The sequence below is a fragment of the Eumetopias jubatus genome, unplaced genomic scaffold (genome assembly GCF_037043125.1).
Source record: "Eumetopias jubatus isolate StellerSeaLion01/CBP00866 unplaced genomic scaffold, mEumJub1_p1.0 scaffold_3, whole genome shotgun sequence".
In the NCBI taxonomy this organism is placed as follows: domain Eukaryota; kingdom Metazoa; phylum Chordata; class Mammalia; order Carnivora; family Otariidae; genus Eumetopias; species Eumetopias jubatus.
In genome coordinates, this window is record NW_028274809.1 from 110,925,706 (window position 1) to 110,935,534 (window position 9,829).

A 9,829-nucleotide genomic window follows, 5' to 3' on the forward strand; every position below is an offset into this window, starting at 1 on the left:
CTCCCACTTAGTGTTGTGTGACCTTATTGCTCAGGGCAATGAAAGTCAGACTCAGCCTTCTCTGACAGCTCTCTGATGGGAGTTAAGTTAAAGTCCAGCTCTCCCCTGGACCTTGCTAGTCTGAGTGCAGTAGAACCACTGTTTTTCTGTGGTGTTTGGCTAGGTTTGTGTAGTTTTTGTCTAAAAGTTCTCTGTCTTGCTGGACAGTCCCTTTGTTGGTCTTTAATTAATTTCAAACTCCCAATAAAATTAAGCTTTTATTGGGAGTTTGAAAAATCTGTTCTTGTTTCTGGTTTTGGTAGTTATCTTCTACCACAAGTCGGATATATGAGGCAAAAATAAAACCCAAGAGGTGTAGCATTGTTTCCCCATGGGTCCCTCAGTGAGTAGCTCATCTTGTGTTTTCTCCTCACTGTTCAGTCTTCTGATGTTTGTCTTATATGTAATGTCCAGAGCTTTAGTTATACTTAGCAGATAAACATCTGGAGAATAGAGAAACACTTATTTATTTCATTTTCCCAGAAGTGGAGCCCCTGAAGCCTGTGTGTGTATAGTCTTCAAGCTAATAATGGTTTTTACATTTTAAAAGGTTTTAAGAAATTCAGAACAAAACATAACAGATTAAAAAATAACAACATACAAATGGCTAACAGACACATGAAAAAATGTTCATCATCATTAGCCATCAGGGAAATTCAAATCAAAACCATATTGAGATACCGCCTTACACAAGTTAGAATGGCAAAAATGGACAGGGAAAGGAACAACAAATGTTGGAGAGGTTGTGGAGAAAGGGGAACCCTCTTACATTGTTGGTGGGAATGCAAGTTGGCACAGCCACTTTGGAAAAGTGTGGAGGTTCCTCAAAAAATTAAAAATAGAGCTACCTTTATGACCCAGCTATTGCACTCCTGGGTATTTACCCCAAAGACACAGATGTAGTGAAAAGAAGGGCCATATGCACCCCAATGTTCATAGCAGAAATGTCTGCAATAGCTAAACTGTGGAAAGAGATGAGATGGCCCTTCAACAGAGGAATGGATAAAGAAGATGTGGTCCATATATACAATGGAATATTACTCAGCTATCAGAAAGGATGAATACCCAACTTTTACATCAACATGGATGGGACTGGAAGAGATTATGCTAAGTGAAATAAGTCAAGCAGAGAAAGTCAATTATCATATGGTTTCACTTATTTGTGGAACATAAGGAATAGCATGGAGGACATTAGGAGAAGGAAGGGAAAAATGAAGGGGGGGACATCGGAGGGGGAGATGAACCACGAGAGACTGGACTCTGAGAAACGCACTGAGGATTCTACAGGGGAGGAGGGTGGGGGGATTGGTCAATTCTGTGATGGGTATTAAGGAGGGCACGTACTGCATGGAGCACTGGGTGTTATAAAAAAAAAATGGATCGTGGATCACCACATCAAAAACTAATGATGTATTGTATGGTGACTAACATAACATAATAAAATCAAAAAAATTAAAAAAAACGAAAAAAACAAAGAATATGTGAAAGAGACTATATGTGGTTCACAGAGCCTAAAATATTTACTATTTGATTCTTCACAGAAAGATTTTATTGACTCTTTTTAGACATAAGTTAACTTTTAGAGCGGAATTAGTATTATGACATTTCACTTATGTCATTGGCAGTCCTTCATTTCTTTATATAGATCCAGGCTTTTGTATCATATTTCTTCTATCTGAAGAACTTCCTTCTACATTTCTTTTAGAGCAGGTACACTAGAAATTGATTTTTTCACTTTGATGAATATATTTTTATTTCTCCTTAATTTTATGTATTTTTTTAAAAAATATGGAACACTTCACAAATTTGCTTGCCATCCTTGCGCAGGGGCCATGCTAACCTCTGTGTCATTCCAACTTTAGTGTATGTACTGCCAAAGCAAACAATCTTCGCAATTTTAAAAAGGTGTTTTATTGAATATGTAATTGATTTTTTGTTCCTTTTGGCTCTTTACATATGTCATTGTTATTGTCTTCAGACTTGTTTAGTTTCTGATGAATGTCTTCTGTAATTCTTATATTTGTTTCTCTATATATAGTGTCTTCCCCTTCCTTGTCACTGCCTTCAAGATTTTATCTTTATCTTTGGTTTTCAAGAGTTTGAATATAATATGTTTATCTATATTTTAAGGCGTGGGTGTATTTATTCTGTTTGGTACTCTTTGAGGGTTTGGGTCTGTGGTTTGGTGTCTGTCATTAATTTTTGGCCATTATCTGTTCAAATATGTTTTTCTGCCCTGTTCCTCTTCTTTCCTTCTGGGAAGGATGTTAGACTGTTTTGTATTATCCAACATGCATGTATGTTAGACTGTTTTATATTATCCAACAGCTTTTGGGTATTCTGGGTTTTTTTCTCTATTTTTTTCTTTTTGTGTTTTAGTTTACATAATTTATATTGGCCTTTCTCTCAGCTTAGTGATTATTTCCTCAGCTGTATTGATTTTATTTTTGAGGCCATTAAAGCATTCTTTTTAAAAAATTATTATTATTATTATTTTTAAAGGTTTTATTTATTTATTTGTCAGAGAGAGAGCACAAGCAGGGGGAGTGGCAGACAGATGGAGAAGCAGGCTCCCCGCTGAGCAAGGAGCCCCTTGTGGGGTTCTATCTCAGAACCTTGAGATCATGACCTGAGCTGAAAGCAGACACTTAACTGACTGAGGCACCTAGGCATCCTCCATTAAAACATTTTCAACTCTTTTGTCATACTTTTCACTTTTAGCACTCCCACTGACTTCTTCCTCATAATTTTTATGTCTCTGTTGAAGTTCCCCATCTGATCATGCATGCCGAATACTTTTTCCACTTTTTTAACATGTTAATTATAGTTATTTTAAATTTTCTGATAGCTTCAACATTCGTGTTATATTGAAATCTGTTCTTGTTGATCATATTTTTTTTCTTCCCACTTCTCTTACTTATATGTATATCTTATGCTTCTTATTTTTAATATGACATCTTTTGTAGGAGAGTGGAAACTAATGTAACTAGTATTATTGCCTGGAAACGGATATCTTTCCCCTCATTTTCCTGAGTCATTAGTGTGGAAATTTGGGTCAATTTAAGTTGAGCTGTGTTTGGGTTTTCTTGTTGCTGTGGTCACTCTCAGTGCAATAGGGGCTTTAAATTCTTGCAGTGTTATCTTGGTTTTAGAGTGAGGTTGTCACATTAGTCCATGCTCAACATTTAGCAATTAATTAAAAATTTTGAATAGTGTCCATTGTCTGCTGCAAATAAACAGGTGCTTGTGTCCTATCTCTCCTTAGGGGTATCTGCTATTATTTAGGTTTTGGGTTAGTTGTTTTGTTCTGCAACCTCAGATATCTTATTTACCCAAGAAAAATGGTGATTTCACAAGTTATTCAGAATTTTTTGTTGTAAGATGTAAAAAACTTTCCAGTTTTTTACAAACCAGTCAGAAGCTTACAATCTCATGAAGGCCATTTTGAGTCTTTGATTTCTCATTTATGGCCTGCCCAATCTCAAATTATGTAACTTCTATGAGTCATAGTTTCCTGATCCATTAAAGACAAATAGTAATACCTCATAGGTTGTTGTTTAGGATTAAGTTAAAGATAAAAAATATTTATGGCACAGTGCCTGTCATGAATCAGTACCTTTTAAATCTCCTCTGCTTTCTGTCACCTAATGAAATAGATTAAGGATGTTTTACAAATGGAAATGCTCTTAAATGACATTTGAGTCAACCCAAAGTACAAACAACAGAGCCTCATTTTCCTGTTTTAATCAAGGAATGAACATCATTCTTACAAATTTGGAGAGAATTTTTCAGAAGACTGAAATCTGCAGTTGGAGTTGGAAGTAAATGTTTGCTTTCCTGCCCATCCCCTTTTGATTCTCTCTGTGGAATCTCCTGAAAGATTATCTTTGCTGGTGAACATGCTGTCTACTGAGATAGCATGTCTGCTCTTTCAAGCAGCTCTAAGGGTCCTAGGATTTCTTTCTTTGAGCTGAAGTTCTGTCTTTTCTGGCTTCCACTCTTGGTCCTCATGCTAGTTCTAAATCCTTATTGCCATTGTACCTTCATTTATGTGAAAATAGCTCTTACATCCTCTCTGAGTCTTTTTGCCTTCAGAAGAAACCTCCCAGTTTTTAACTTTTATTCATGTGACAACATGTCCTGACTCACAGTCACATGCCACCAAGTTTCTTCTGCTCAGGTCCCTCTACAGGTGGACTCTATGAACTCAGCCTCATACTCCAGGGGGAGGGCTAACCCAAGCTGAGTTGACCAAGATTGTACCTCTATTGTTCTAGGCACTAACTGCTGTGCAACCAAAGTTTGTGCTAACCTTTGCAGAGTCGATATTTCTTCTGACTCCTTGAGTAAAGACCCAAAGTGTCAAACATGCTGCTATATACTGTATCTTATCCATCTTTTACTCAAGCAGTTGGATTTTAGCCCAAGGACATCTCATATTTATCTTTGTTGACTGCTATCCTAATTGGATTTAGCCTATTTCTCCAGCATATCACAGTCATTTTGGGTATTCATCTTGTCCATCACACGCTTTCCTCCCTATGGCTTCTTTACATCTGTGAACCTGATGAGATTAACTGACCCATCCATCCTCTGGTATAGGCCAGATTCAGAGGACTTGGACAGGCAGCTTGGGTTCCTTCAACCACTCACTGTACTTGCCACTTCAAGGCTTCAGGGAAGCCTGCCCCACCCCCACTCTGTGCTAGCCTGCCAGGCTCATGGACATAACCAGAACTTTTGGTTCATGCTCTTGACAGTTACTTGCCTTGTGCTCCTTGTTAATGCTCCTTGGGTTTTTCTATCAGTGTCTGCTTCTCCCCAGCAACTCCTAGCATAACTTTTCTTGTTGTCTTCCTGTAGCTGTCCACTCCCACAGTGGTGGTAGAGAGACTTGGTTAAAGGGGGTCTGCCACTGGGACTGTTCCTGAGTTGTCTCATGACTCCCTGCACCAGTCCAGCTGACTTTGAGTTCATCTGTCCTTCAGAGTTCCAAGTTCTAGTCTAGTAGTTCCTCTTTTTAATGTATGTCTACTACCCACCCCCTCAGTCCTTGCATACCCTAAACTCCAGCCTTGGTTCATGTGTCACTTCATCCCTCACATATTTCTTTTTTTTTTTTTTTTTAAAGATTTTATTTATTTATTTGACAGAGAGAGACACAGTGAGAGAGGGAACACAAGCAGGGGGAGTGGGAGAGGGAGAAGCGAAGCAGGCTTCCCGCGGAGCAGGGAGCCTGATATGGGGCTTGATCCCAAGACCCTCGGATCATGACCTGAGCCGAAGGCAGACGCTTAACGACTGAGCCACCCAGGCGCCCCACCCTCACATATTTCTTGAAAGCAGGTTTCACATGACTTTATACAAGCCAGTAATGATTCATTGCTTGAGAGGACAACATAAAGAATGGGTTCTGAAGACATTTGTCAGAAACCTCCCCCAGGCATTCTGTGTGGGTTATCTATTATAAAAGGTGACTGGGGCAGGTCACAACTGTCCTAGGTCTCCTGACTCATTGTAGGCTTTCCTTCTACCCCTTTGCTTCTGAGATCATTTTCCAGGAATGACAAGACAGAAGTATAATAGGAACTAGGGAATCTTACTTTCTTCATTTCATCCATCAATTTTATGTCATCAGCCTGACTTTAGTTCTGGCTTTCCTGAACTTCTTGCTGTGAAAAATACTACTTCCCCGGTGCACCTACCCTTATAGTTTAAACATTTGAGCTTGTTTCATACTTGCCTGGCTTGAAGTTCTCTTTTTCCCTTTTCTGGTGTGAGGACCATTCCTTGTATCTGAGCAAGATAGAACAAAATTGGAAGTAGTAAATTAGTATAAGAATTTTCTAACAAGGGAAAGAGAACTGAGATCAGTTTCTTATAGAAAAAGCTAAAGCATATTAATTTATTTTACAACTAAGAGGGAGAGAGGGGGAAGAAGTGTCTCTGAAGTAGCTAGGGGGGGATGGTCAGAGAACATAGGGCAGAGGAGGGGTAGGAGATTGTCAAGGCGAAACTTCTTTCTCTAACATTCAGTGCTCTGCTGGGGTCCTTTATTCCTGGCTCCATTTGGCTCCTTCTCCTTAAACTGTGTGTGTCTGAAACCAGAGCACCCTTCTTTCAGTTCATTTAGGAGAAATGCGCAGGTGGAAGCTATAATAGTGCACTTTAAAGCTATTCAAAATTATTTATAGAACACCAACTATCTGCCAGGCCCTCGTAAAGTTCTGGGGGTTGTGGAGATGAGTAACATAGTCCCTTCTTCAAGACGGTTGGGGTCCTGTGGGGACAGTGAGCCAACAGACACAACCTAGCAATTGTGTGATGTGGCAATGGGTATGGGCACAGTGTAGTGGGAGCAGGAGAGGGTCAGCTGGGATGGGTCAGGGAGGTTTCCATGCACAGTGAGCAAATCTGAGATAAGATCATCATGCCAAGTGGCAAGAGAAACTGGATCCTTGCATTGACCTACAGACCATTCTTCAGGGACACATATCTTCCCTGAAGCCCCTTCCCTGGCTTCTGTCTTCTCATCTCCACCCAACATACACTTCCTCTCTCTCCATATTTAATTTCTCAACAGAAGCCCTTTATCTGGTGATCCAACAATCTCACATCTCGCCACTGGCAAGTGTGGAAGGGGATGCGGGCAGAGGGGCTTCACACTGCTGGCAGAGTTTAAGTTCGCATACTATCTGGTGAAGCCTGCATCCCACCCATAGATCTCTGCCCTGGAGAAGAACCAGTGAGGACCCCAGGTGGCATAGGACTGTTCTTTGCAGCGTTACTGCATGGCTCTGCACACCAGCAATAAAGAGATGGATAAATGGGGGCAAGCGCATACAGTAGGATCTTGCAGAGAAGTCAAAATAGATGTGCACTTACCCACCTCAGCAAGTCTTAATAATCATCCTGTGGAGAAAAGGAGCATGTTCCAGAGAGATTTAGACAGTATGATACCAGTTATATACAGATGAAAACCCAACAAAATGATACTTTAACATGTTTCTGGATGAATAAATATGTAGTAAAAACATCAAAACATGCACGACAATAACAAATAGTAAGTTCCTGATAAACTTTGGGAAAGGAGGAAGAAGTGGGAGATTGAGGAGAGGTCTGCAGGAGACTTTGAATGCATCTATAATGTCTAATTTCTTAAAATTAAAAAAAAGTCTCCACTCCACACATCACTAGCTACTGACCTTTCTCTCTACTCCCCTTTATAGCTGAATTTCTCCAAAGAGTAGTCTAGACATTCTGCCTCCTTGTTCTCAAATCTCACACATTCCTTGATCTACCATCATCTGGTGTCTGGCCCACACAAGACATGGGAACAGCTGTTGCCAAGACCCCCAGTGACCTCCAGGTCACTTAATCTGACAGGGAGCAGTGAAACATTGCACACACATGCACACACACAGTTTGAAGCATAGAAAGCCAGTGAATGTGTCATCCAGTTTTAGCAAATCTTAACATTGTTGCTTATCTGCTTCAGACTTTTTTCTTCCCTCCCCCTCCCTCAGCCCCATCTCATAGGTTTCCCTCTGCAAGCTCCTGAGTCTGGTGCTTCTCCTTCATCCCACCTACCTTTGCTTGGGCTGTGGAGGCTGCAGGGTGGCAGAGCCACCCCAAGATGTGGTTCCATCCAGGTCCTGCCACTGACCAGCCATGTGACATGGACAGGTTCTAAATAGTCTGTGCCTCAGTTTCCTCATCCCAGGTTTATTGGGGTTTAAAAGACCTAACACATGTGAAATTCCTGGAACAGAGAAGACCATGGAGGTGAGCATGCATCATGGTACACTGAGGGTCTGTGCACTCTCTTTCCGGCTGAGTGGGCATCTGGGGATGCATGCATCCATCCTCTCTCTTCCAGCATGTGCCATTCTGAGGGCAGAGATGGGCTTCCAAAACAAACCTGCCTAGGTCATCACTCCAGCTTAATATACTGCAGTTTTCTCTCCACTGTTTTCAGAATAAATGGCCGGCTGCCAGGTCCCTGGCCTAGCCCACCTCCTCCACACCACCCTCCATTCATCTGCTATTTTTCAACAAAACTCCTCTTCCTCCAGGGCCTTTGGATGCACTGTTCCATTCTCTTCACCTGAAAGTCTTTCTTCGCCTCCACCTTGTTGCTTTGTTAGGCTTGAGCCCTTTTAGACCCACCAGGTGGGAGTTTATTTGTGTGATGTGTTTTGTTCACAGTGTTTTCACAGTATGGAATGGTGCAGTTGCTTATTTATTCAACAGTAAGTTTCTGAGCACTTACCATGTGCCAGGAACTGTGCATGATGCTGGGGCATGGCAGGGAACACAGAGGCCTAGGCCCCACATCAAGGAGCCCTCAGTTCCTTAAGAAGCAACACTAAGCAGACATCTGGGAGCACAATGAGGCCGGCAGAGGAGAGATGCACACGTCACAGGAGTATGCAATGGGGGGCTGACCTAATCAGGAACATCTTAAAGCCTTCTCTAAAATAATCTGAGGAATGAGTTATAGCTACCTAGAAAGAAGGGGGAAAGAAAAGCCGAGGCAGAGGGAACAGTATGTTCAAAGGCTGTGAAGTAGGAAAGAACATGTGGTTTTTGAAGAATTTTGATTTAAAGGACAAGTCAGGGAGACAAGGGCCTGAGGGATGCTGGAAGGAGAGAGCATCATAGAGGAAAGGAGCCCTAAGAATCTCCACTGAAGCAGGAAGCCAAGAGAATCATGCTGGTGATCCCTGCCTCGGACATAGGTTTCAGGACAGCAATGAGAGTGGCTGTGTGAGGGCTTGCCGTCCACTAGGGAGGGAGGCCCTCCCTTTCCTTTTGCTATCTGTCCTCTATGTGTGGCCTCTAATGTCATGCATGTTGCCTCATGATCATAAGATGGCTGCTGTTTTAGCCCAACTGAAGAAAAATATGGGAAGAACCCAGATGTCTATTGACAGATGAATGGAAATAATTAATATTGATATTAATTAAATACAAAGAATACATATATAGATATTAATTAATAGTAATTAAAGAATAGCATATACACAATGGAATACTACTCAGCCATCAAAAAGAATGAAATCTTGCCATTTGCAATGACATGGATGGAACTGGAGGGTATTATGCTAAGCAAAGTAAATCAGTCAGAGAAAGACATGTATCATATGATTTCACTCATATGTGGAATTTAAGAAACAAAACACATGAACATAGGGAAGGAAAGGAAAAATAAACTGGAAAGAGAGGGAGGCAAACCACAAAAGATGCTGAACTCTAGGAAACAAACTGAGTTTGCTGGAGAAGAGGTGGGAGGAGGGATAATTTGGTGATGGGCATTAAGGAGGCACTTGATGTCATGAGCACTGTGTGTTATATGCAACTGATGAATCACTAAATTCTACCCCTGAAACTAATAACTGCACTACTGGGTATTTATGTCAAAGACACAGATGTAATGCAAAGAAGGGCCACATGCACCCCAATGTTCATAGCAGCAATGTCCACAATAGCCAAACTGTGGAAAGAGCTGAGATGCCCTTCAACAGACAAATGGATAAAGAAGATGTGGTCCATATATACAATGGAATATTACTCAGCCATCAGAAAGGATGAATACCCAACTTTTATATCAACATGGATGGGCCTGGAGGAGATTATGCTAAGTGAAATAAGTCAAGCAGAGAAAGTCAATTATCATATGGTTTCACTTATTTGTGGAACATAAGGCATAGCATGGAGGACGTTAGGAGAAAGAAGGTAAAAATGAAGGGGGAGGGAAATCGGAGGGAGAGATGAACCATGAGAGACT

General features: G+C 41.1%; 1 non-coding gene across 1 annotated transcript; it reads right to left on the reverse strand.

The window, feature by feature from the left end:
- Nucleotides 1-1,821: 1,821 nt before the first annotated feature.
- LOC114207370 (U6 spliceosomal RNA) lies at nt 1,822-1,923 on the reverse strand. Its single transcript, XR_003608845.1, has one exon. It is a non-coding gene; the product is annotated as a U6 spliceosomal RNA (small nuclear RNA).
- Between the last annotated feature and the right edge of the window lie 7,906 nt (nt 1,924-9,829).